This window comes from Pezoporus wallicus, unplaced genomic scaffold, assembly GCF_028554395.1.
Source record: "Pezoporus wallicus isolate ANWC-B61680 ecotype Strahan unplaced genomic scaffold, APGP_CSIRO_Pwel_v1 contig_8090, whole genome shotgun sequence".
Taxonomy (NCBI): Eukaryota; Metazoa; Chordata; class Aves; order Psittaciformes; family Psittacidae; genus Pezoporus; species Pezoporus wallicus.
The window spans coordinates 886,730-911,040 of NW_026642841.1; the positions used below are offsets into that span (position 1 = coordinate 886,730).

A 24,311-nucleotide genomic window follows, 5' to 3' on the forward strand; every position below is an offset into this window, starting at 1 on the left:
GGTAAGGGGTTAAAACTTAAACAGGGGAAGTTTAGATTGGATATAAGGAGGAAATTCTTTCCTGTTAGGGTGGAAAGGCACAGGAAGGGGTTGCCCAGGGAGGTTGTGAATGCTCCATCCCTGGAAGTATTCAAGACCAGGTTGGACAAGGCCTTGGGTGACATGGTTTAGTGGGAGGTGTCCCTGCCCATGGCAGGGGGGTTGGAACTGGATGATGTTAAGGTCCTTTCCAACCCTAACTATTCTATGATTCTATGACTTTTCCAATTTCAAATATTGACATCAGTTCCAACCCCATTTGAAATGAATGGAGCAGAAGTCCAGACAATGGCCAATAAAATTATGTTTGTGTGTGCACACATGTAGGTAAGAGAGATAAAATAGGAGGCCAAGTGATAGAGTTGTCCCCAGAAATGAAGAGTTTCCTAATACATGTTTATTTATCCTCATAATATGAGAGTGAGGGGATGGCTGATGGGACTGAAAGATGACTAATCACACACAGAGCCGCTGGGACACCTGGGCACGGCACAGGCCACCAACACCCGTGCTGCCTCATGAGGCTGCTGATCCCAACACGCTGGAAAAATAAAAATCAAAATGAAATTTATATATATATATATGGCTAATAAGAAATGTCAAATCATAGAGTCATAGAATGGTTTGGAAGGGACCTTAAAGCTCATCCAGCTCCAACCCCCTGCCATAGGCAGGGACACCGTCCACTAAAGCAGCTTGCTCCAAGGCCCTTCTGATGCATCCCTGCCCAGCCAGGTTTAATGCTAACAGAATTAGTGTTAACATGAGTTTAAAGACCCAGGCTTTCTTTATTAGCAATCTTCATTTCCAATCAGCCCACTGAACTGTGATTTCTCCTTACCAGGGGAGGCTTGCCAACTCCATTAGCAGCATACACAGAAAGAAACCCAGGGAAGACCTGCAAGGGCTTGGAAGGCTTCAGAAGAAGTAAGTCCAATGCAAAACCAGATTTACTGCTGCAGGTTAGGAATCAAGAGCTTTACACAACACCCAAAAGCATGTTCTGCTCTCCTTCAGCTTCTCCATCATTGCAGTGTGAGTCAGGGGAGCAGATTTTCCTAGATCTGCCTCTTTTCTGTATTAATTATGCACTACAGGAATTTAACTTGCAGGAAGAATCCCAGACTGGTTTATGTTGGAAGGGACCTTAAAGCTCATCCCCACAGGCAGGGACACCTTCCACTAGAGCAGCTTGTTCCAAGCCCCCGTGTCCAACCTGGCCTTGAACACTGCCAGGGATGGGGCAGCCACAGCTTCTCTGGGCACCCTGTGCCAGCGCCTCAGCACCCTCACAGGGAAGAACTTCTTCCTTATATCTAACCGTACTCTCCCCTGTTCCAGTTCGAACCCATCACCCCTTGTCTTATCACTACAGTCCCTGATGAGGTGTCCCTCTCCAGCATCCTTTTAGGCCCTTTCAGACACTGAAAGCTGCTCTGAGGTCTTGCACTTCAACAGCTCACTGAGTCTGACCAAGGCTGACTTGGGGCCACGCTGAATTACTGTCCTTGGCCTTGGTGTTTGCAAGGAAACACCAGCTCACGGAGCCATCAGGGCTGATTTTGCTCCATTGTGGCGCTGAGGAAACTCGCTGCTGCATGAATTATAACAAGTTTTATGCGCCCTGCTAACCTGCCTTATTGCAGAGGTCTGGCCTCTTCTTGCCACGTGCTGCTGGCTGGGAAACCCTGGCCAAAAAGACCTCGAGGATGTGCGTGCTGCAGCCAAGCAAGATGGGGATGGACAACAGGCTCGGGCAGTACAGGAGGCATCAGAGAGGCAATGTTTGCAATAGCAATTGAATTTGCAAATGTCATGGGAATGGCTAAGGGTGAGACGGGCAGAGATGGGCACCTGGGTCTGCACCCACCTGCCATGCAAGCACCAAGCTCCTTCCCAATTTCCAATGAAAAAGGTGATTTTGTCTTGGATTTTGTCAGTTTAACCCAGATCTTTCACTTTGGAGAAGATCTGGCAGCTGCTAAGGCAAAGAATAATTTATTGCCCTTATTTTAAATGAAGAAAAAGTTTAGAAGAATGGGTATTTTAGAGACAGGGAAGGCTTGAAACGTGCCTTAAAAATCGCAGAATTTAAAGTAGCTCATTCCCATTTGCAGTCTCTTGGGTAAACACTGGATTAAGAGAATTTTTTTGGGGAAACTTTTATTATGTGGCCAATAGACCGCAACGGCTCCGTTTATCCATTAAATACGTAATCATACACCTTTTCCTTTACAGTGCATGTTCTTTATGCATCAGAGCAGCCCAAGTCCAGGAGTGCAATTATGGGTATGGGACACACGCTGCAAATGTTGCTGAATATTCCTGTGTAGGAAAAACCAGAAACCTGAGCTCTGGCTTGGAGAATCCACACAGAAGCCCCCAGCTGATAGCAACCCAAGCACAGCCCTCTCTTGAAAAGCAGAGACCTTTCTCCTGGGACATCTTAGCCCAGAGGCCTCCTCTCAAGCAGCTGCCTATTTCTTGACACCATTAAAACGTGGTGGGTTTACTTACAACCTTTGCTGAGCATTGCTGGTTCTGACACCCTCTCTCATTCTTCCACATCTCCACCTCTTCTCCTCATGGGCAGGAGGTTTTGCAGAAGGACAAGCACGATTGTGACTACGCTCCTTGCATCCAACCCTGCTAACCACAGTGTGGGGAGGCAGGACCAGGAGGTGTCCTCAGGATGAAAGAGCAGTGGTGGAAAAGCCATTTGTGTGCTCCACTTGTAAGATGTTTGGGGTGGAAGTGAAGACAAGGAACTTGTGCACAGCTCCAGTGCTGCTGCCATGGGCTTTAGGATGCTGCTGGCCTTTGCTCAAGTGGGGGAAAGGGTTTATCTTGATTCCTGCTGCAAGACCCTGAAGGCACTGAGCTATATCAGTCGTGCACCCAAAGTACATCCCCTCAAGAAAGACCTGAGGAAAGAGAGACTCGGGAGCAGGACTCAGAGATACTCCCCTGTAGCAAATGGCCCTAATTCGGAGAGCAAATAATAGAACCATAACATCAGAGTGGTTTGTGTTGGAAGGGACCTTAAAGCTCATCCAGCTCCAACCTCTGCCACGGACAGGGACCCCTTCCACTAGAGCAGCTTGCTCCAAGCTCCTGTGTCCAACCTGGCCTTGAACACTGCCAGGGATGGGGCAGCCACAGCTTCTCTGGGCACCCTGTGCCAGCGCCTCGGCATAATGAATGAAATCACGATGAAGGCAGACCAAAAAGAACAAGGTGAGAAAAGCAACATTCCCCATAAAAGAGGAAACAACCTCTTCAACCACAGCACAAGGTCCTGTGGGATGCATCCAGCTCACAAGGGCTGCACTCGCTCCTTTCCCCTCCACAAAGCACTCAGCATCCCTGTAAAGCCCATGGAAGCACACACGTAATTAAATAACCACCCTGCAAATGTGATTAGCTCCATTACCAGGACCGCTGGCACCGAGAGCCAGGTCAGATCCTGTCTCCATCCCAGGCATTCAGCACCACAAACTCACCCCAAGCTGCTACAAAGGCTCGGGACGTGTTTGCAGCCTCTTCTGAAAAGATGTTTTGCATCTCAGAGGAAACATGAGTGAAATGTGATGTAGTCACAGCTAAAGTAATTAAGTGCATCTTACTTAGCAGATTCCCAAAGGCTGTGCTAGCTCAAAGACAGCTTTTTTTCTTCTCCCCACAATATTTCAATTTTTTTAATGAGTATGCATATCAGGCCTATAAATGCTCGAGCTAATCCTAAGAAAGACAGAAAAATAGGCTGACAAACAGCACATGCTGGCCAAGACCAGCGGGAGTGGGCAGATGGCACAGACCCAGGCAGGGGCAGAACCCCACCGGCTGGGAGACCAGACATGGAGACCCCCAGGCTTTCTGCCAGGCTTCCCTGTGAAGGACTTGGGGTGTTGGCTGAGGGGAAGCTCCCCATGACCCGGCTTCAGTGTGTGCTTGAGCCCAGAACCCCCCGTGTGCTGAGCTGCACCCCCAGAGTGTGAGCAGCAGCTCAGGGAGGGGATCCTGCCCCTCTGCTGCGCTCTGGGGAGACCCCCCTGCAGCCCTGATCCAGCTCTGGGGCAGCAGCACAAGAGGGACCTGGAGCTGCTGGAGCGAGGCCAGAGGAGGCCATGGAGATGCTGCGAGGGCTGGAGCAGCTCTGCTCTGGAGCCAGGCTGAGAGAGCTGGGCTGGGGCAGCCTGGAGAAGAGAAGGCTCCTGAAGGGGAGACCTGAGAGCAGCTCCAGTGCCTAAAGGGGCTGCAGGAAAGCTGGAGAGGGGCTTTGGACAAGGGCCTGTAGGGACAGGCCAAGGGGAATGGCTTTAACCTGCCAGAGGGGAGACTGAGATGAGCTCTTAGGCAGAAGCTCTTCCCTGTGAGGGTGCTGAGGCGCTGGCACAGGGTGCCCAGAGAAGCTGTGGCTGCCCCATCCCTGGCAGTGTTCAAGGCCAGGTTGGACACAGGGGCTTGGAGCAAGCTGCTCTAGTGGAAGGGGTCCCTGCCCGTGGCAGGGGTTGGAGCTGGATGAGCTTCAAGGTCCCCTCCAATACAAACCATTCTATGACCCCACTTGATCCTGCCTGGGGCAAGTTCACATGATGGGCTGAGCAGCTATTCCAGAGGCAGGCAGAAGGCACAGCTTACGCCTCCTTAGGTTTGTTCCTGAGAACAAGCCATTACAATCACAATCAGCCAGGGAGAGAAACGATCTGCTGAACAGCTTGGAAGAAAATTTTTCCCAGCAGGCTTTTTCCACATTGAAGTTGAAATGTAAACGCATCACCATAGCTGAAATGCTTAGAGATGGTTTACTTTAAAGAGAGAGAGCAGGAGAGAGAGGAGCTGATAACAAAATATATCCCCAATTACCACCCCTCCTCTTCCTGATTTGTAACTGCTCCTAATAAACTTTCATGGTCTATGTAAAATGCTTTAGTGCAGTGACAAATTTCTGCTGGAATTTGAGATGTCTTGTTCAGAGTAATAGCTATCTCACACAGGTGCCCAGCTGCTATTGTAAAATCAGTAAGCATTTAATTGAAACAAATGACTATAATAATAGTACATTATCCCTGCAGGCTCATAGCCATAACAGTTTTAATTATTGAGTTAAGAGTCAAACTAATTTATCCTTTAAAGTAACAGCCACATCTTTGGTTCCACCGATCATCCTATTATGAATACGAAGGGAACAGGAGGGAAGGGTTTAAAAAGGAATGAAGTTATTTTTGTGTGGGTGAGGGACATTTATCATAGGGCAGAGGCTTTCTGTGTGCACTGGGGTTTCCAGCCATGGTTGTCACTCCCTGTGCTCCCGGTCCCCAGGGTGACCAAGCACCCAATACCAGCTCCTGGGGTTCCCCCCATCAGGCTGCCACAGGGGCTTTGCTGGCCCTGCAGCAGCAGCAGCACAGGGGTCCACGGGAACTGACAGTGTCAGCTTTGGTATTTGGGCATATGGAGATTTTTTGGAACTATATTGAAACTGAAGCATTTCCTCATCAAACACAAGGGGCTCGCACCATGCTGCCCTTCACCAAAGCCAGTGCAGATCTTAATCCAATCCCTCCTGCTCTGGCCAAAGACAAAGAGCTGTCCTCTGCACTCTCTCCCAGTTTCCCACCCTGCTCATTGCTATAGATGCTTTTTGGACTTCTCCATCAGCCAGCACTCACCCCATATCATAGCTCTTCCCTGCATAGAATAATGAAATGGTTTGCGTTGGAAGGGACCTTAAAGCTCATCCAGTTCCAAGCCCTGCCACGGGCAGGGACACCTTCCACTAGAGCAGCTTGCTCCAAGGCCCTGTGTCCAACCTGGCCTTGAACACTGCCAGGGATGGGGCAGCCACAACAGTCCTACATCCCTGTTCCAGAGCCACCATCTCTAAGCAGAAGAGTCCTCATCTTGAAAGATGTCTGGTACAATATTAGTTCTCCAAACACATATTCATTATTGGTGATGAATTTATCAGGCTATTCTAGAAGCTCTGCATCTCTATCTTCTGCCACTTGCCTACTCACTGCATCATCTACAAACTTCACTGGTAATTATTTAATGCTTTCTTTGGCAAAAATATGACAAACTCCAGGCAGACAGAGTGACAAGCACAGGCACCAAACCTGTGCAACACTGATCTGGTATTGTTCAACTTGCTCAATATACTTTTGTGCTTTCAAGTCAAAAGTCTTGCAGATGTCTAAGGATATTATGTTAGCACTGTTACCTTTATCACCCAAACCTGTAATCTCATCAAAAAAGATATCAAGTTAGTTTGACAGGATTTGTTTTCCATCAGCCCGTGTTGATTGGCATTAATTATATTACCTTCCCTTAATTCTTTATTAATTGAGGCCTGGATCTGCCACTCCATTATTTTGCTGAGGATTGATGACAGACTGACAGGGCTGTAATTACCTGGGCTGTTCTCTTTCCCTTTTTAAATATTTGCACATTAGCTCTTTTCTAGTTCTCCAGAGCTTCCCCGATATTCCAAGAATTACTAAATACCAGCATTAGCAGCACCAAGAGCTCCTCAGTCAGTCATTTCAAGCCCTGTGCAGACAAGCTAGCTCAGCCTGATGACTTAAACACGATTTGAGCAGACACGTATGAGAGAAGAAAGTTTTACAGTCTGCTTTAAATGCTGCACAATTTGAAATCCCACTGTTCCTAACCAATATCGGCAGTTTCAAATGAAATGGTTTGGAACGTGAAGCTTCGCTGTAAAGCCACGCTGCTGACCCCAGACAAGGCTCTTTGGGCTTCTCCCAGTTCAGCTGTGCTCACCTCTGTCTCCTCACCCACGTTTATTGCTTTGCTTCTGTTACTACATGAATTGCCCCATGTCTTCTCCAGCCTTGACCATCTGTGCATGTTTCCCTCTCCTCCCAGAAGAGGAGCTCCCTGCAGCGCCCATGGCAGGCAGGACTGATGGTGTTTTTGGAAAGCACCTGCCTGACAAGCTGAATTCAGCTCTTTGATAGGCTGTGATCTGGTGTTGCAATATCCTGCTGTTATAAGGGAAAGGATCATCCAAACATTAACACTCCATCACGAAGACAAAGTACTGTAACTTCTGGGTGAGAACAGTGGTGTGAAACAGGATAGAGCCTGTGCTTGGCAAACAGGAAACATTCCCCATTAATATTCTCATTGCTCCTTGTGCTGGAAGGGCCCAGCCAAAAGGAACAGACAACTCAGTACAGCACGAACTGAATCTTCTTATTTTTTCTGTGATACCACCCTCCACCATGGTCATCTGCCAATGAGAGCATTGCTGTGGACTCGTACAGCAGAGATGTCCACGAGGGTCCCAAATCCAGTAACCCCAACCCCCAGTGAGTAACAACCAGGTGGGAGCCCTGCTTCAATGTGTGCTTCCCTCTCTCCTGGGCTAGTGGAGTTATACAGATTGCTGTCAGGGTGCTGAGGCGCTGGCCCATGGTGCCCAGAGGAGCTGTGGCTGCCCCATCCCTGGCAGTGTTCAAGGGCAGGTTGGACACAGGGGCTTGGAGCAAGCTGCTCTAGTGGAAGGGGTCCCTTTGACTTGAAGGAAGGGCAAGCCCTGCTGCTTGCGTTGGAGGTGTTTGGGAATAACTCAGTGGGATGGACAGTGCAGGAGAACTGCAGAAGCAACCCAGACTGGTAGCAGGACTGTTCCAGGACATGAGGAGCTCAGACTGCTGCCCTCCTGTAAGACGCAGTTCCTCTGAGGTGAATCGAACTTGTCCCACTCCCTTCACTGAAGGGCTGTGAAGGGAAGTGCTGCCATGGTGCCCCACAAGCAGCAGGTCTAAACCATCCATCCCTAGATGATCCCTCACATCATCCATCCCTAAATGATCCACAGCTGAGCACCACAGTGGACAACACTATACAAAATGCCTTAATTCTCCTCCACTGACTTTCTGACCCATATTTTGCCTCTTCACCAGGAGCAGCACTGAGTCTTGGCGGTGCTGCATGAGGCAAAGCAACCGTTGTGACTATCCCTGTGGGAGAAGGGGAGGGCCAGCACACATCCCTCTCCAAACTCACTTTTCTGAGGTCAGGGATGAGCAAAATGGTCCAGAAAAATGCAGGCAAAGTCCTGGAGCATGCATGTGTGTGAGGAGGAACAACTGCCCCTAGCACGGGGAAGCAGCCGGGCTGTATGTGTGCTCCATGGTGCTCCTGCAGCTCTCAGCTGGAGCACAGCCTGTAAATAACATATTCAATAAACTTCTTCTTTCTTTAAGTACATTATTTTATGGATAAAGAACAAGGCTGATAATTCAGTGAACATGTTTGCAAATAATCTATTCCATTAATATCCAGCATGCTTTCTGAATACATTATTTAGCGATTTTGTAAAACCCATTTGTAGATGAAGGCAATTGCTGCCCATCCAGGCATAACAGCATCACGTCCCAAAAGCTGAGGCCAGAATTCCCTGTAACAGACAGTGGGAGGTAATTAAATAGCATCAGACCCTGAGCTCCCAGCCAGCACATGGGGGATATGATACTTAATAAAATTGTCACATCCCCTTCATGTGTGTTGGCAAGAGGAGGAAAGCAAAGCCAACGGGAACCAGCTCTGAAGGGGAAAAAGGCAAGAGAAGATGGGAAGTACCTGTAGGTGTGTAACTGTAGGGACCAAGGGGGCTGGGATGGTCCTGGGAGCGGAGCAGGGCCTGCACCAACCCTGAAGGCCACCCAGAACTATTTTCTACTCCAGATATCTGTCTACATCTGAGCTCTTGTAGCTTATTGAAGTCCCTCTGCTCAGGCCGGTTCACTTTGGTTTATGTCTCTCCTGGCTCTTTTCAGGCATTTTAGATATTGCATTCACATAAAGTAATAGACTTGAAAGTAATGACAGACCTCCCCATTTTATTGCATGGAGCATTAAAAAAGAAGAAGAAGAAGAAGAAGAAGAAGAAGAAGAAGAAGAAGAAGGGAAAAAAAAGAGGTCATTTTAGAACACAACAGGAAAATGGGAAGACTCCATAGAAAAATCATCCCTGTGGGATTAAACTGTGAATGAATTTTAAAAGCTTTCATTTTTAGATTGCAAAGTTTAACAGCCCACTTCTCAAGTAATGCCCGCAGTATCAGAAAGAGTTGGGCTCCCCAGGGGTGGTACCACATCTGCACACAAACCATGTCACTTCTCTTACACATCTGCAACCACCTGTCCCCTTTTTGCCCCACACCTGGGTATCCCTCTGTGGCCAGGTATTGCTGGGATTGTTTATTAGTTTGTAATAAGTGGCTCATAAGAGTCTCTTATTACCAGGAACCTATTACCTTCATCCAAGGGAGAAGGATGGTTCTGTGGCCAAATATTTGTTGGGAAACTATCTACCGTTTCTAAAGCCAGCTCTGCCAGAGCAGTCTCAGACAGGGAACCAAACATCCACACACCAGTTTCCCACCAGCAAAATGACAATCACAGCATTTACCCGCTCTGAAGAGGGGAACCTCTGAGAGCTGCAAATTCAAAGACCTTGCTGCATCATGTAAAGTGAAGGCAGAGTCTATTGTTTTCTTGTCTTTAATTATAGCAAATGCTGAAGACTTTTAAAATAGGTGCAAAAAGCCTAAATGACTCTGCATGTACAAACCTTATTGCAGGAGGGAACAGAGAAGAGAAACTCGAGCACCAGCTCCTGCCCCAAGAACCATAACTTCCGTTCTGACTCCCAAAAGTGACAAACCCTTCTCACCTCTGAACTATCTAATATAACTGCAGCTCCTATTCCAACATGAATTACAGACTTGCAAAATTACACAAATTACAGACCTCCATAAGTGTTGAATTAAAGCCATACAACCTTAGGAAGTGCTTCCTTAAGGTTCAGCAGCAATATCAACCTGAGCTGCTGCACTGCCTGCACTGCGCAACACAGTTTATTAGTTTAGCGGTAGCGTATTAAGGAGGACTGGTGAAAGAATATTCAGTCCAGCAGCATCTCTGCCCTCTTTGGCTTCCTCATGATGGGTAACAGACACCTCAGAGATTCATTTATTTCCTTTTAACATCAAGACACTCAGTTTCAGGGGGTAAAATATGCCATGTTAAATGAGGCATGGGTCTGCCGAAGACTGGATTGCCACAATAACAAGTGTTCCCACTGCCAGCATTTATTTAATCCAGGTAACGGTGGAGATTGAGGCCATCAAAACCAATTCCTTCCCTCCCAAAACATGTAACCCCAAGTGGAAACCCAAGAAACGCATAACCCCATTAAAGGCTCGATTTTTTTCCACTGAGATTACTTGCTGGCACTGGGGAGTTTGATCAATTGAGTCTTGAGGTTCAATCAATAAGCGTCAATGACAACAGAGTGCATCACAGCGCTGCTCTCCATTTATCAACTTAAATAAATCCAGACACCCAAACAACCAAGGCACTAACCCAGCAATCGAGGTCTTAGGGGAAGTCTGAACACTGTCTCTCTTACACCCAGAGGCAGCCCTGGTTTTTTGGTGCTCCCCAGGGAAATGAAGGAGCTCCCACCTCAGTAGCAGGCACATTACCCTCGGTGCTGAGGTGTTGATTTGATAGATATGGCAGGGCTCAAAGGCAAGGGAAAACATTTTGATGAGGCTCTTGAACAAAGTGATCGCTATTTTGTCTTACACATTGTGTCACCAAAACATTTTGGACGGCGTGCCACGCTCAGCACTACATTTGCATTTCCATCTGAGCAGACATCAAGGACACATGCCAAGTGAATGTTTACATTCCAGATCAAATCCCATATCCCAGAGATCTCATTAACCTGCTGACCTGGAATTAAACAAAACCACCTGAAAAGGAAGCACTTTCCTCCCCGATGCTCACCAAAAGACACCTTCTGAGGTTCCCAGCCAAGCTTTGGGGACGGGCGGCTTCACGTAGGTGTAAGGATTTATGTTCCTTGGAACACTTCCCAGTTTTTAACTCTCCAGCACAAGTGTTCAGGTTCTTCAAGAGCTATGTACACATGGATGGGCTTTATAGCTGAACATCATGGGAAAGGCAACAGGGGAAGCAGGTGGAGGGGGAAGCACAAAAAATATTCACCCTTTCCAAGGGCTGAGCATTGTTACAGAGGGCTCAGAAGTGATGAGGACCTCCACTCTTCCTGCTGTAGAGGACACTGCTGTCCCCTGTTACTACCAGAAGGTAAAGTCATGCCAACAGCACATCCATCAGCCCCATGGCATAGGGCTGCTGCCCTCCTCACCCTGGAGAGGGATGGGCAGCAGGGACTGTTCAAAGGGACCCATATCCCACAGAAAAAACATTTTATAAACATGTCTAATAGAGAAAAAGAAATAATTCCTGTTCTGCTTCAAAAAAAAAAAAAAAAGCAGCAATCTCAGCTTGAACTTTGGGGTTCGGGGCTGTTATTTACTCACATCCTCGTTTCCTAAACAAAACCTCAAAGCTGCTTATAGGAGATGACTGCCAAAAACTTTTATCACTTGCACAGACTTGTTTTCTAGGAACAGACAACATTTCCCAAGTAGCCATAAGTGAATCAAAGAGGATGCTCTGTAGCAGATAGACTTGGGAGAAGCTACAGCAGGATTCTGGGATTCCGATCTGTAGGAAGGGATTTGATCTCATTTGTATTAGCTTTCCCAACTGGGAACGAAAAAAGGGAATCACTCCATACAGAGACGGGCAGATACAAATGCTGTGTCATAAGGGATGAGATTTGCAAAGATTGGACCATTCCACGCTTGCAATTCTCTGTTCCCGAGATGAAAAAGACGAAGAGAAGATCGATATATTATCTGGGAAGAAAGGGTTACTTTTCAGCTGAAAATTAATGCACTGAATTCTGAATTAACATGTGGGATAATTAAAACCATCTTTCCAATGCATTTATTATAGGATATACAAAGCTAATTATAAATTCTCTGTTGCTTAATCCCTTGCAGTTTGCTAATGCAGCGTTGAAATCTCTTTGGCCACACTTGTTTAAATTATTCATTAGACAGAGCAACAGTTGTGAACTGTAATTTAAATTGGCATCTCATGAATATTCAATTAATACAATAAACATGGGAATGTTTTCCTGCACACTGCTCCACAGTTTGTGCTTGAGCTTGTGTTGACACATTTTTATTAACTCTTTAGAAAGGTGTTACCTATTTATGTCACTGATTACAATGAGAATAAAAAGTCCCACTCATAAATATTTGTGTCATTGTCTGAAGAGAGACAATGTAATTAGGCAAAGCTTCAGAAGTCATAATTAATATTGGGCGGGTATCTTTTTCCTCCTGGTTGCCTCAGAACACGTGGACTGGCACGCTCTCAAAGCCTGGCACATCTCTCCGTGGTGCAGCTTTGGCACTGCCGTTTTCCAAACTGCTCTGGCAAATTCTGGGGTGACACCAGTGGGGTGCTCCTATGGGATGCTCCACCTGGCACCCCGCAGAGCTGTCTCCCAGTCTGCCACCCGCGCAGTGCTCTGCTCCCTCCACACAGAAGATAGAGAGATGAATAGAGATAGATGTAAATATTTACCCTGTGGTCTCAAGACTTTGGCTCGCCACAATAAGGAAATAGAATGCAGCTGGAAGTGAAATCCCTGTGTGTGGTAGCCTGACAGCACTCTGCAGTGACTTACAGCCTTTTAATGGGGCGTTTTTAGCAGCAGCACTAAAAAATAATTATCAAGTGGCTGTATAATTCACTGTGGTTTTTCTATTTTAAGGCTGAACATTTTCATTTAAAAGCAAAGTCCTGCTCTGACATGAGGCTGTAAAACCGACACCGTGGGACTCAGCATCTGTGGCTTCTCAGCGGCACCACGTAACACTGGTTTAGTTTAGAAGTTCACATCTTTCCACCTCAAATGCCATCCTTGCAAACGGGGTTGGTGACGTGAGATGGAAGGTAGCAGAGCTTCAGCATAGCACAGGACTGGGAAGTGTTCCCAGCAATGTGGTAAGGCTTAGGGAAACCCCTTGTAGTCAAACACACACTCATGCGCGCTGACTGTCGCGAGTGCAGGTTGGAGCTCCAGGTGAGATGTAACAGCTTTTGCATCCATTGCTTTATTGCCAGAAAAATAAGGACTTCGTTTTGGAGCAAACACCCAGCCAGGACATTCTCACATAGCCACGAAGCCTGCCTGCTTACACTGGGGATACTATCGCTGTCCCTCTGTTGTATGGGGTAATCTTATTAGCAAGAGGATAAATGAAAAGACCAAAGGCCAAGCAATTTATCCCAGCAGGAGATTGTGATGATTGCTGATGGGCCCACAAGCTGCTCTGTGGTTCCTGTGTCCCAAGGTGAGTGACATAGCACAAGGAGAGCCGGGCTGAGGGTCCCCAGTAGCCTGAGTTGTCCCCCCTGGGAAACGCCATGACCCCTTGGCTCTTCCTGGGTACCCAGAGTGATTTTTCTTGGCAAGGAGGGGTGGCAAAGCTAATGAATATTCACAAAGTGCTTAAAAGCTAATTGCAAATGGATAAGCTGAGTAAACAGCTTCAAAAATGTGGGAGTTCAACATAAAAAACATTATTGTAAGTTATTACCATATCTATGGGTTGCACAAAGAAGCTGTGGCTGCCCCATCCCTGGCAGTGTTCAAGGGCAGGTTGGACACAGGGGCTTGGAGCAAGCTGCTCTAGTGGAAGGTGTCCCTACCCCGTGGCAGGGCTTGGAACTGGATGAGCTTTAAGGTCCCTTCCAACACAAACCACTCTATGATCAACACGTTTTAGTTGGCTTGGGATCATTCACAGGGTTTCAAGGAAGGTGACTTCCATATGTGCTTCTCCTACAGCAACCTACTCAGATTTTCATAACCCCAAAAGACATTCACAGCACCTCCAGCAGACACAGACATGTATTTTATACATATTTGCTTTCTTCTATCAGTGGAGACAGTGATTACTGCAAACCTACCATTGCTTCATAGGCAACATTCACCTTGCCAAACACTCAACATAGAACAGATCCCAGTAAAAGATTTTGGGCATTAAGTTAATTTTGTGTCTGCTTTCTTTTTTTAAGGATATGTTTCCACCACAGGACTCAACCTTCATGCTTGTTGGCATCTGAATTTGATTCCTAGTGGGGGAAGATTCTTTCCTCCTCTATTCCCCCGTGCCCACGGCAGGAACCACAATCTCTTCTGTGAACTTTGTATTCTTTTTTCTGCCCCTCTAGGACAGAAAGCTGCTTTGGCATCTAATTATGGCCTTGGCATTGGCAGTTCATCGGTTCACCTCAGCCTTTATTCCTAGTGACATAAAGCACATAACTGTTACTCTCTCCTGTTGCAAAGCATCTTGCTTCAGATCAGCACCTATGAGTCAGCGGAGGGTTGTGCACCCGCTGTACTTCCCCGTAAATTAGTAAGCGATACCTTGGTTTGAATTACAAGGGTCTTTCAAGAATAATCAGTGCATTTTTGTTGGTGTTTCTTCAAGCTATTTCTCATGTACTGCAGCTGGCATCTCGTTTCAACCTTGCAGCAGAACAGAGACAATCATGACACTTTGTACTGCTAATGCCTTGCTGGTTTTGATCTATGAATAATTCTCTCTGCCACTGTAGCAGCTCTCCCAGAATACTAAAAGCCACAGGTTCTCCTGTAACCATCAATTCAGCTCTGACGTGAGCTGGAGAGCTGCAGCGCTCCTGGTGATGTCAATGCATGATTCAGACACATTTTCCTTTATGCTCCCAGATCCAGGCCCCGTTCCACTTCTCTGGGAAGGGGGGAGTTGGCTGAGCTCCTACAGACTCTACCTCAGTTCATCCAGCCTTGCAATTTGCATTCATGTAAACTGGGAGCTGCCACTTTACTCTGCTCAGGTTGAAGTGTCTTCTCCCTGAAGCCTGGAGGAACCGCAGTATCCATCATGGTATCCAGCACCCAAATTGGGATGGATCATTACTGGTGTCCCCTTTTGCTCCTGCAGGACCTCCCACGCTGTGGGCCCTGTGACACTGATGGCTCCCAGGGCTGCCTCCACCCCAGAGCAGGGGGCAGATGCCGTATGGATGGTACATTTATACCAGTGACACTGCCCTGCGCTTGTCAATCTTATCCTTCGCTTGTGCTGGGAAACCTGTTTTTTCTTAAACAGATTCTTTTTTTCCTAAGGATTTTGCAAGCTGCTATCTCATAAAGACCTTTCATAACTCCCTTGCCAGACCCTCCAGCAAGAAGGGCATTGTATGTACTCAGTGCCTCTGGCCTGATCTCCATCAGGGCAGGAGGATTCTGCTTCTTTCCTCTATCTCCATGTTCTTAGTCTTTTTGGCTCTGAAGAAGTTACCTAAATGTCTGTTTGTATTATGGCTGGGTGCCCCCAGTTTTCCCCTTGGTGGGCTATTCGGATATTGCAGTGTGCAGACTCAGAGCAGTCACCTCAAAGGCAATGTCCTTTTTCAATAAGCCCAACTCTGCCAACCTCAAAACCATGTGCTGCTTCATGGTGCCCCAGACTTCTGATATCACGTAGTGTTTCATTGCTGCTCAAAACACCATCCTGCAGGGCCAGCTTCCCATTCCCATTAGAACAGGTAACTGCCCGCAAAGGACAGGGCTCATGGAGCCAAGCCTTACAAACCCATAGAACATATGCATGCTCAAGCACCACTGTCTGGCACACTAATTTCATGATGAATTCCAAGGAGCTGAGAAGTCCACTTCTGTTAAGTACTTGCATTTCTATTCAGTGAAAAATACAGGGAAAAAGTGATCTAAGAAAAGGTTTCTCAAAGGAAATAGCAAGCCCAACCTTCCTTGAGATAACGCTGTTGTCTCTCAGCCCTTGACAAGACTGACATGTCTTTGTGTAAGGGAGACTCGAGCTCATAGAGACTGGTTGCAATATGTATTGATTGTAATGATCCATGTTTTTTAAATTACAGTAGATTATGTACTACAAATGAGCCATCTTGCTACAGCCATAATTGTAGCTATATGTCTAATTTGTCCCCAGTGAACCCTCATTGTGAGCTATAACTGAAGTCCAGTTATTATTATTCATGGTGTGTACGGTACCAGAGTGTGCCAAGTGATCGATTGGGTGTTAAAAATGTTACTGGCTTCTTCCTGATACCTATTTATTGTAATCGTATGGCCAACTTCCCACACAACACAAAGACTGCAAGAATGTAAATACCGTGGAATAGGATTTAAAATCATTGCAAGAACCTTGCTCCTAACCCTTGCAGTGACCTCCAGATGGAGATCCAGCTCCGCTTCCATGCATGCATCCTCCGAGGACAGCAGAATAACAGAGTTCAGCATCACCCAGAGGACATGAGAGCAAAAAATCCAACTGTAACAACTAAGAACCTTTGACCATTCATGGGCAACAGTAAAAATCAACATGAAATCCATGGCACGAGCACTTCCAGAGAAGTGCAGTGCTTCTCGGTGAATGGCTCAAATAAATCAGCATGGCTGAATTGTTGCTGACTGCACTAAATTCCTCGTGCTGTATGGGGCTTTTCTACTTCAGTGAGAAAGCAGTGCAAAAGGGAATGAAGCAAACCGTCACTCAGGAGAATTCCAGCTCCGATCAACCATTGCGGATCAGGAAATCCAAATTTTCAAAAGAGACCTCACTTTAGTCCTGGATTTTTGAGGCGTAAGACCCGAAGCATAAAATCAAAAGGCAGGATTGTCACACACAAAAGTTTCCCTGTGCAGACCAGAAGTTAGCACACAACAGCAATGTATACAGACATGTGCAGCTTGAAATGCAGCTCTGTGTGATCCCAGCAGGTTCTGGCTTTTCCCCCTCAAATTCATTGGAAATTCAAATCCCAGACTGGTTTGTGCTGGAAGGAACCTTAAAGCTCCTCCAGTTCCAAGCCCTGCCACGGGCAGGGACACCTTCCACTAGAGCAGCTTGCTCCAAGCCCCTGTGTCCAACCTGGCCTTGAACACTGCCAGGGATGGGGCAGCCACAGCTTCTCTGGGCACCCTGTGCCAGCGCCTCAGCACCCTCACAGGGAAGAGCTTCTGCCTAAGAGCTCATCTCAGTCTCATCCATGCTCTGTGAAAGTGAAAAGCCAGAGAAAAACTCCTTTTAAAAGTTCCCCTTGGTGGACCTTTGTACTGTTCCACACAAGAGCCCCTTCCACAACCACCTGAATGCTACAGACCTTTACTGATAAACAAACATCCACTGGGTCAGCAGAGGAAATGTTTACAGACCCTACTGCTTAGCCACACATCACACATGCCATGAATCAGCAGGGGTGTTGCTTTTCCACTTGGCATCAATACAACACCCTCACCAGGCATAATACTCAGTGCTGAACTTCAGCTTCCACCCCTTCAGGATTCCTGTGTTTCAGGGATTGGATTTCTGCCATGTAAAACAGAATGACAGAACCACAGTTGCTGAATTATTAAAGAAGGATGTTCAAAATCAGCCGTAACCCGGGTGGGACGGGGATCTCTTATCCACCTTACAAACTCCCTGACAGTTTGTATAGGTCCCTTGCACAACCAGGGCTCCACCAATTCAGTCTTTGCTTCTGTGGAAGGATTGAAAGTTGTTTTTCTTTCTGTCTTGGCCTCTGTTGTTCGGATTTAACTCTTAGGGCAACTCTTGCTTAGAGGATCTGTAGATGCTGTAGAGCTCCAGTGGCCACCATGGAGGGTCTGAAGTTCTGCCAAGAACAGGCAGCCACTGAACAAGCAATGACTCCCCCCAAGAAGGACAAAACAGAGGAAGAAGTTCTTGGTCCTCCTGGTGAGATGAAGGTATGGAGGCAATAGGAGGACCTATAAGTACAGATCTTTCTGTTGTTCAGTCTACAATGTGGATGCATTAAACAGCTTCATCAGTTCTGACATCTAAGACACCTCAGTAAGAGCCCTGTAGTCACTTCTAGGGCCGTGAAGACAATTCTGTCACCTGCAAGTATCTGCCCAATACTGAGAATATCCCTTAGCTTCACAGTGTTGTTCATTTCTGCACATTTCTCATGGACCTCCAGACATACTATGTCCTGCAGAGACACTTGATTGTACCCTTAGCTCTAATACAGGAAAAATGAACTTAAATGTATGTTCTTATGGACAGCTGCAAGGGGAGTTGGGCTGTGGTACTCACAAATCCTATCATGAAATGTAAGCTTAAAAAGGAATGGATTTCCCAAAAGAGAGAACTTAGCCAACACTACCAACCAAACCAAACCCAGCTGTCAGTGGAGGCTGAGCGGTGGCCTGCCTTGTCATGCTGGGTGAGAAGGCAGGTACTTTCCACCTCATCATGCCTGCCAAGGTGTAGAAATCAAAGCAAAAACTCAACTTCAGTTGCTAGTACCAGCTTTGGATTTTGTGAGGGACAGCTGGGCAGGGAATGTGTCCAAGCTACCCCATTTACACCTCTTCTGTCCTCTTCCCAGAACTGGATGTTCTCAGTTCAGCTCAACATGAACGTGAATGTTAACAGACTCTCCTTGAAAGGAAAGTTATTTCACTGCAGGTAAGCATGCTGCCTCCTCCTTCAGATTAATGCTAACCAGATGGCCAACTGTCTGTAGACTGCTGCTAGAAAACACAGGCTGAAATAATCAGAGAATCCCTAAGACAGACACAGAAAGCTGATCAGAACTGGAAACATGCCATAAAAAAGCCCAGCTAGAGCGGAGCTTGGAGTTGATGCAGGATTGTCTCCAGGACTGGGCAGAAACCTCCTGTAATGAAGCAGGTCAATTGGTGACAGCAGAGGGACATTTTGCACTGCGAAGATGAAACCTGTGCTGTGTTAACAGCTGGAGCTTGGCTCTTCCAGAGACCATTTCTACATATGCAAAGTAGGCACACATGAAAAATGCACCTTCAAAGAGGTGGTTTGCAAAGGATGGTCTATCCAAATGGTTTGGCATCAGTACGCACTGGAAAAGAGCAATGGGACACACCTTCTGGCATTAGAGAAAATGATGTTGATGAGGTAGGGCAAAAATGTTTCAAGTATTAAGAAGTTATTAATACTACAAGGTTCAGTTTGGGTTCAAATTTCCATCCCCACCCTGTCAAGGTAAAGAGGATCCAGGCTTTGAATGCAGAGGGAAACTACACAGATCTGGCTCACACTGCTGCATAGCAAGGACAGCAGAGTCTGATGCAGCTGGTGTATGAACAATGGTCTATGGCCAAATTAGATAGTGCAAAGTGTTACCAGGAGCCCAAAGCAGACATGGACCGATTCCACCTCTGAATGAGACCTGATATAGGTGAGATGGGACTTGGTGCTCCCCAGCTTCAGATTAGTCCCAGTCAGAAATCAGCTTTGGATTTATGACATGTAACAGCTACCTCCTCCTCTCCAACAACATGCATTTTAACACCTGCTACAGCAACTCCCCATGGTCTTGGCTTATCCATAAGCATTAAAAAAATATCCATTTGGTGTTTTCATTCTCACCCTCACTCTCAGTGAATCCCAGAGTGTGTCACTGCTCAAAGCAGTGAAGAAATACTTGAATACACGTGTCTGAGCTGCCTGTAGAAACGTTAAGCAAAGTAACTTCCTATGAAGAAGAGAAGACAGTAGCACAGGGAGGGGGTTGGAGCTAGATGATCTATAAAGTCACTTCCAACCCAAACCATTCTGTGATTCTATGCTCTTGGCCTGTGTGGAAAAAAAGTATTCACTGTTTTTGCTCTGAACTTCCAAATCTCAGTTCCCATGAAGTTTCCCCATTAAGGGACACTCCTGATCTAGATGTTCTTGCTTGTTTGTTCTATCCACTGTTACAATTTCAATTATTTTATTCTTCTCCTTCTTAAACTTAGCATGTGAAGACGCTAAGCATCATAGCACCCTAGAGGAGCTTTCCAGGCCCATGATAATTTCTGTTTCTATTCTTTGAGCCTCTTTTTTCTCTTCTTTTGCCTGAGGCAGCCTGACCAGCACAGGGCACAGTATACAACTTTCCAGCCTCCCAAGAACTTCTCCTGTCCTCTAACACCTTGCCCCTGTGCAGGGTTTTTTGGGGAGCAGTTAATTCAGAGCACTGCAAGCCTTATGAGCGGTGAATTTTTTTCTCCTCAACATGCATTAATTCAGCATTTATCAACACTGAACAAACTGCCTTAGCAATATTGAGGTCCCTTTCCCTCCTACGCCCAAATCTCTCTGAATTCCCTTTCACCTGTCCCGAATATGTCCAGTTTCTTTGTGTCACCCTCAAATTTTATTCCTTGCAGCCTACATCCAGCATCTTTAATAAAAAAGCATAAACAAGAGAGCATCCAGGCAACAACAAAACCTTGAGAGACCCTCATAAATCATGGTGTGCATGGGTCTTTAATCACTGCTTTTTCTAATGTTGGCCAAACAACATAATACAGAGTAGGACTGCAAATAGTGCTTCTCCTGCACAGCAAGTGTCCTGGGTCAGGACAGGCGTTCCCTGATTGACCTTGGTCTTTGCTATTCCATTTTCTTGCTGCTACATCTCGAAACACCTCTAATTCATCCACCTCTGTGTCTGTCACTGCAAGGAGAAGGCCTGTTCTTCCCAGTTCTTGCCACTCACCCCATGATCTTCACTTGTCCTGCAGAAACCAGATGGAAGGAGTATCAGTCCATGGGGGGAACCATGTACAATACAGCCCTGAGTGGCCAAGGCGTGATGCCCATCATGGAGCTGCTCATGCTGGCCACTACGTACCTGCCTTTGATCTCCAACTCCAAAGCAATAACCAACACAAAAGCAGCAGGCTTCAGGCTAAATAACATCAGTGCTGGTGACTGGAGTGGAAAGGGAGCAGATTCTGCTCCCTCTAACAGCACCATGGTTTCAAACAGCTGCCTACTGCTGGCTACAGGACATCTCGTTCCATAATGAGAAATGCCTACTACAAGAAAGCTAAGTGAGAAGTATAATGCTGGCAGTTTCTGTAGATGTTGAAGAATTGCAGCAATACACTTTTCCCTCCCTTGTGCGGCCGTTTGGAGACCAAACAATTTCCATGGTATAAACGGAAGGTTCCTAATGGGATTCTGCAGAGCTGGGAGACAAATCTAACAGCCACACAGAGCATTAAGGAATGCTTTCCAGCCAGCAGAGCTGAAGTAAAACACTCGGACATATAACATTACCAACTGGCTCGCTGCCATGCATCAGATGCAGAAACATTTTTCTCTTCCTTGTGACAAGCTGCATCTGTAGTAATCATTATAATTTCTCTTGACATTGCATCCCACACCTCTTCACAGAGGCAGGACTCAAGTAGCATTCTTCATTTAAATGGTAACTTCAATTTTTCTGGGCTATAGGGATGTGAAGTGCGTCATCCTGTACAACTGAGGCAGAAGGGAGGACTGCTGCAGCTGTGATTTTCAGGGTGTGCTTCATAGGTTTAACATTCTTGGTCTTTTGGTGGGGTCTGAATTTGGCACTGGACTTACCCAGAATCACACCCACCCCACTGGGACAATGCAGGTAGAGATGTGGGGTGTTTGCTGAAGAGAGGGAAATCAGACTCAAGATTCATGTCTGTGTTCTCCCTTGTGCTCCACCACCCTTCACACTTAACAGCAAACCCCACAAGTCTGGAGTCCACAAGCAGGAGAAAACACCTACAAGAAGGCTAGGATTACCATTAGTATCTAGCAGCTGAGGAAATCTTACCTGCCAGTTAGCACCCCCCCCTTGAGTGGCTGCTGTAGCTCTTTGATCTCCTCGTTGCATAACAAAGCCTGTTACAGCCTATTATTTTTATTGTAAGCACTTTCTGTTATTTGCCTCTAAAAACGTCTCCCCTTTAAATCAGAAGAAAAGACTTACTCAACGTGCACACACCTACAGCAGTGAACAGCCATCCTAACGCACAGCTGAAACAAAAGCCATGGAAATTTCCATCCTTTTGTGCTGTCCTGCCCTGGGCATGTGCTGGTGACTGCTCCAGCACCAGCCACTGCAGGGCTACTGGGCCGTGGAATGACTGGAAAGGTTCTGCTCAGAAACAAGCCTCAAAGTTGCACAGACCCTCCCTGTCAGCAAGGAAAATCTGGGGTGATGGGTGATGCTGGTGCAGGTTAACACAACCTGGAAACATGCAAAGAAGAGGTGAATGACAGCTAAGAGAGAAATATGATTGATCTAAGAGATAAGGGCAATTAAAAGTGGGCTGCGACATTGATCAAAACATGCAAGAAGGATGGCAAAGAGTTGCCAGACATGCTACTTTGGTGGGATAATTGACAGCACACAGGTTTTCCTGCATCAAACTGGCAAAACCTATTCTATTTACAGGTGTCTGATGCACTTCAAAGAGGAGTTTATGTTGCATAATGAAATGCGGTGTTAAACACATAAGGGAGCACAAAGACTTGGTGGTGAGGCAGAGGTTCCATGTGGCACAGACCCACCACATCTCCTCTTTATTCCCACAGAAACAAGCACACATAGCAAAGAGGGGAGTGTGCCATGAGACAGAGAGGACATCAAATGAAGTGAATGCATGGTGCAAGCACCCAGTGGGATGGAGGGAGCTCCATCTCTTTGGCAAAACCACCTTCCCCTCCCTGCATTAGACTGCTACTGTCAGTCCAGACAGGTGGCAATGAAAGCTCAGCTTTGTTTTGCATCCCCACAGTGACAGAAGTGACAGGCAGTGAGCAGGAACGGGATGCAGGAGAAGGCACAGACATGTGCTTGGGGGATTATTGCTGAGTGGAAATTACTCTTTTTCCCTGTATGTGACCCAAACATAACAGAAGTCCTCAGATAACCTGCACCATTGACTCACATGCACAAATTAAGGCATAAAGGCAACATTTTGGGGAGGGTGGAAGTAGATTTTTGTTGCTGCAAAAGGGTTGAGCACATTCAGTAAGAGGGGAAGGAAGAAGTAAGATACTGCAGGTCTCACATGAACTTTTTCAGTGCTCAAGCATGCATATAGCCCAGGTTGCTGGTGAAGAGCAGGTCTTGGTTAGCAGAGAGCCCCTGGAAACATATTAGTGCCAACTTTATTTACTGTTCCCAAAGCGGCTAGGTCCAAAAAGGACCTAGAACTGTTGTGCTAAAGATGAGCAACCTGCAAGCAAAGATGGTCTGACGTGGTTTATCCCCAGAGCCACATCCCAGACTCCAAAGAAACTCTCTTCCAAATCTCTACTTCATCTTTCAAAGCCTGCTCTCATTTGCAGGATATTTTTGATGGGGGCAAAAATGAGCCTCACCCAGAAAAATCAGTGGGATTGTTGGCTAAGGAGGGGAAAATACATCAACATGCACAAGTGCAAACCTCAATCTAAAGGGTTAAACCTAGGCTAAGTGGCTTCCATCTGCATGTCTGTGTACTAGAGACAAATACATTTTAAGATCAGAATGAGTTATTAAAGAAGATTCAGCCCATACCTTGAACATATTTACTCCAGCTATTTGATACTGTTCTGAAAGCCTCCTTCATGCCGTATTCATCTTATCTGCTTCTGTAACCTACAGATTTTACTTCCCACTGTATTTTTAATTTATATGATGTTTTATTTATACCACTGTCTTTTATGAAACCCCAAATTTCAAAACTGACATAAGCATTACACACGTAAAGTAGACTTCTTACTATCAACATGGCAGAGAAGACAAAAAATGACAGGAATAAATCTTAGGTTTTCTGCTGGCGAGACGTTCTGCAAAGTAAGTGACATTTCTCAGCAATACAAATTGTACATTAAAAGATAATTTTCAGAACATGATACCAGCTACGGAGTGCAGCACCATTGCGCAGAGTAATATCGGAGCCGTGCTTTAGCAAATGCTGCTTTTATGTTGTGCTAGTTTGGCATCAAGATTGCATCAGGTCTTGTGAGCAGACTTCGGAGTGATTAAGTTTACTGTGCACAAAAGCCAGTTATTTGGCAACCTGTCAACACGGCGTAATTGATATTTTAATTACACTACTAATACATACATGCTGTTCACAACGAGCCTCCTCGGCTGTGGTACACAAACCATGTATTTATGGGGCTGATTATTGCTCCAAAGAAGAATTTAATGCAGACTTCAATGCAATTGGTGATATTTTAAATTGCTGTAAGCAAGAGGGACAGGCTCACTTGACATATGTTCTAGGGATAACTCATGCACCCTCCCTGCAGCTACGGCATGGTTATTTTATAGCTGATAAGGCGACTCTTTAACCACTGGGACTGCTGCGAATGCACCAGCTTATCTGAAAGATAGTGACCAACTCAAGGAGAGGAAAGATTAGGAGGATGGATTTCTATGCAATAGTTAGAAGGTGCAGCACAACTGGATGGCCACGTGGCGCAGAGATG

At 46.3% G+C, this 24,311-nt stretch overlaps 1 protein-coding gene across 3 annotated transcripts in view; it reads right to left on the minus strand.

Annotated features, from left to right (window-relative positions):
• The window catches only part of TOX2 (TOX high mobility group box family member 2), a 136,414-nt gene that overhangs the window by 24,472 nt on the left and 87,631 nt on the right, over positions 1–24,311 (minus strand). The gene's annotated exons all lie outside the window — the stretch shown is intronic.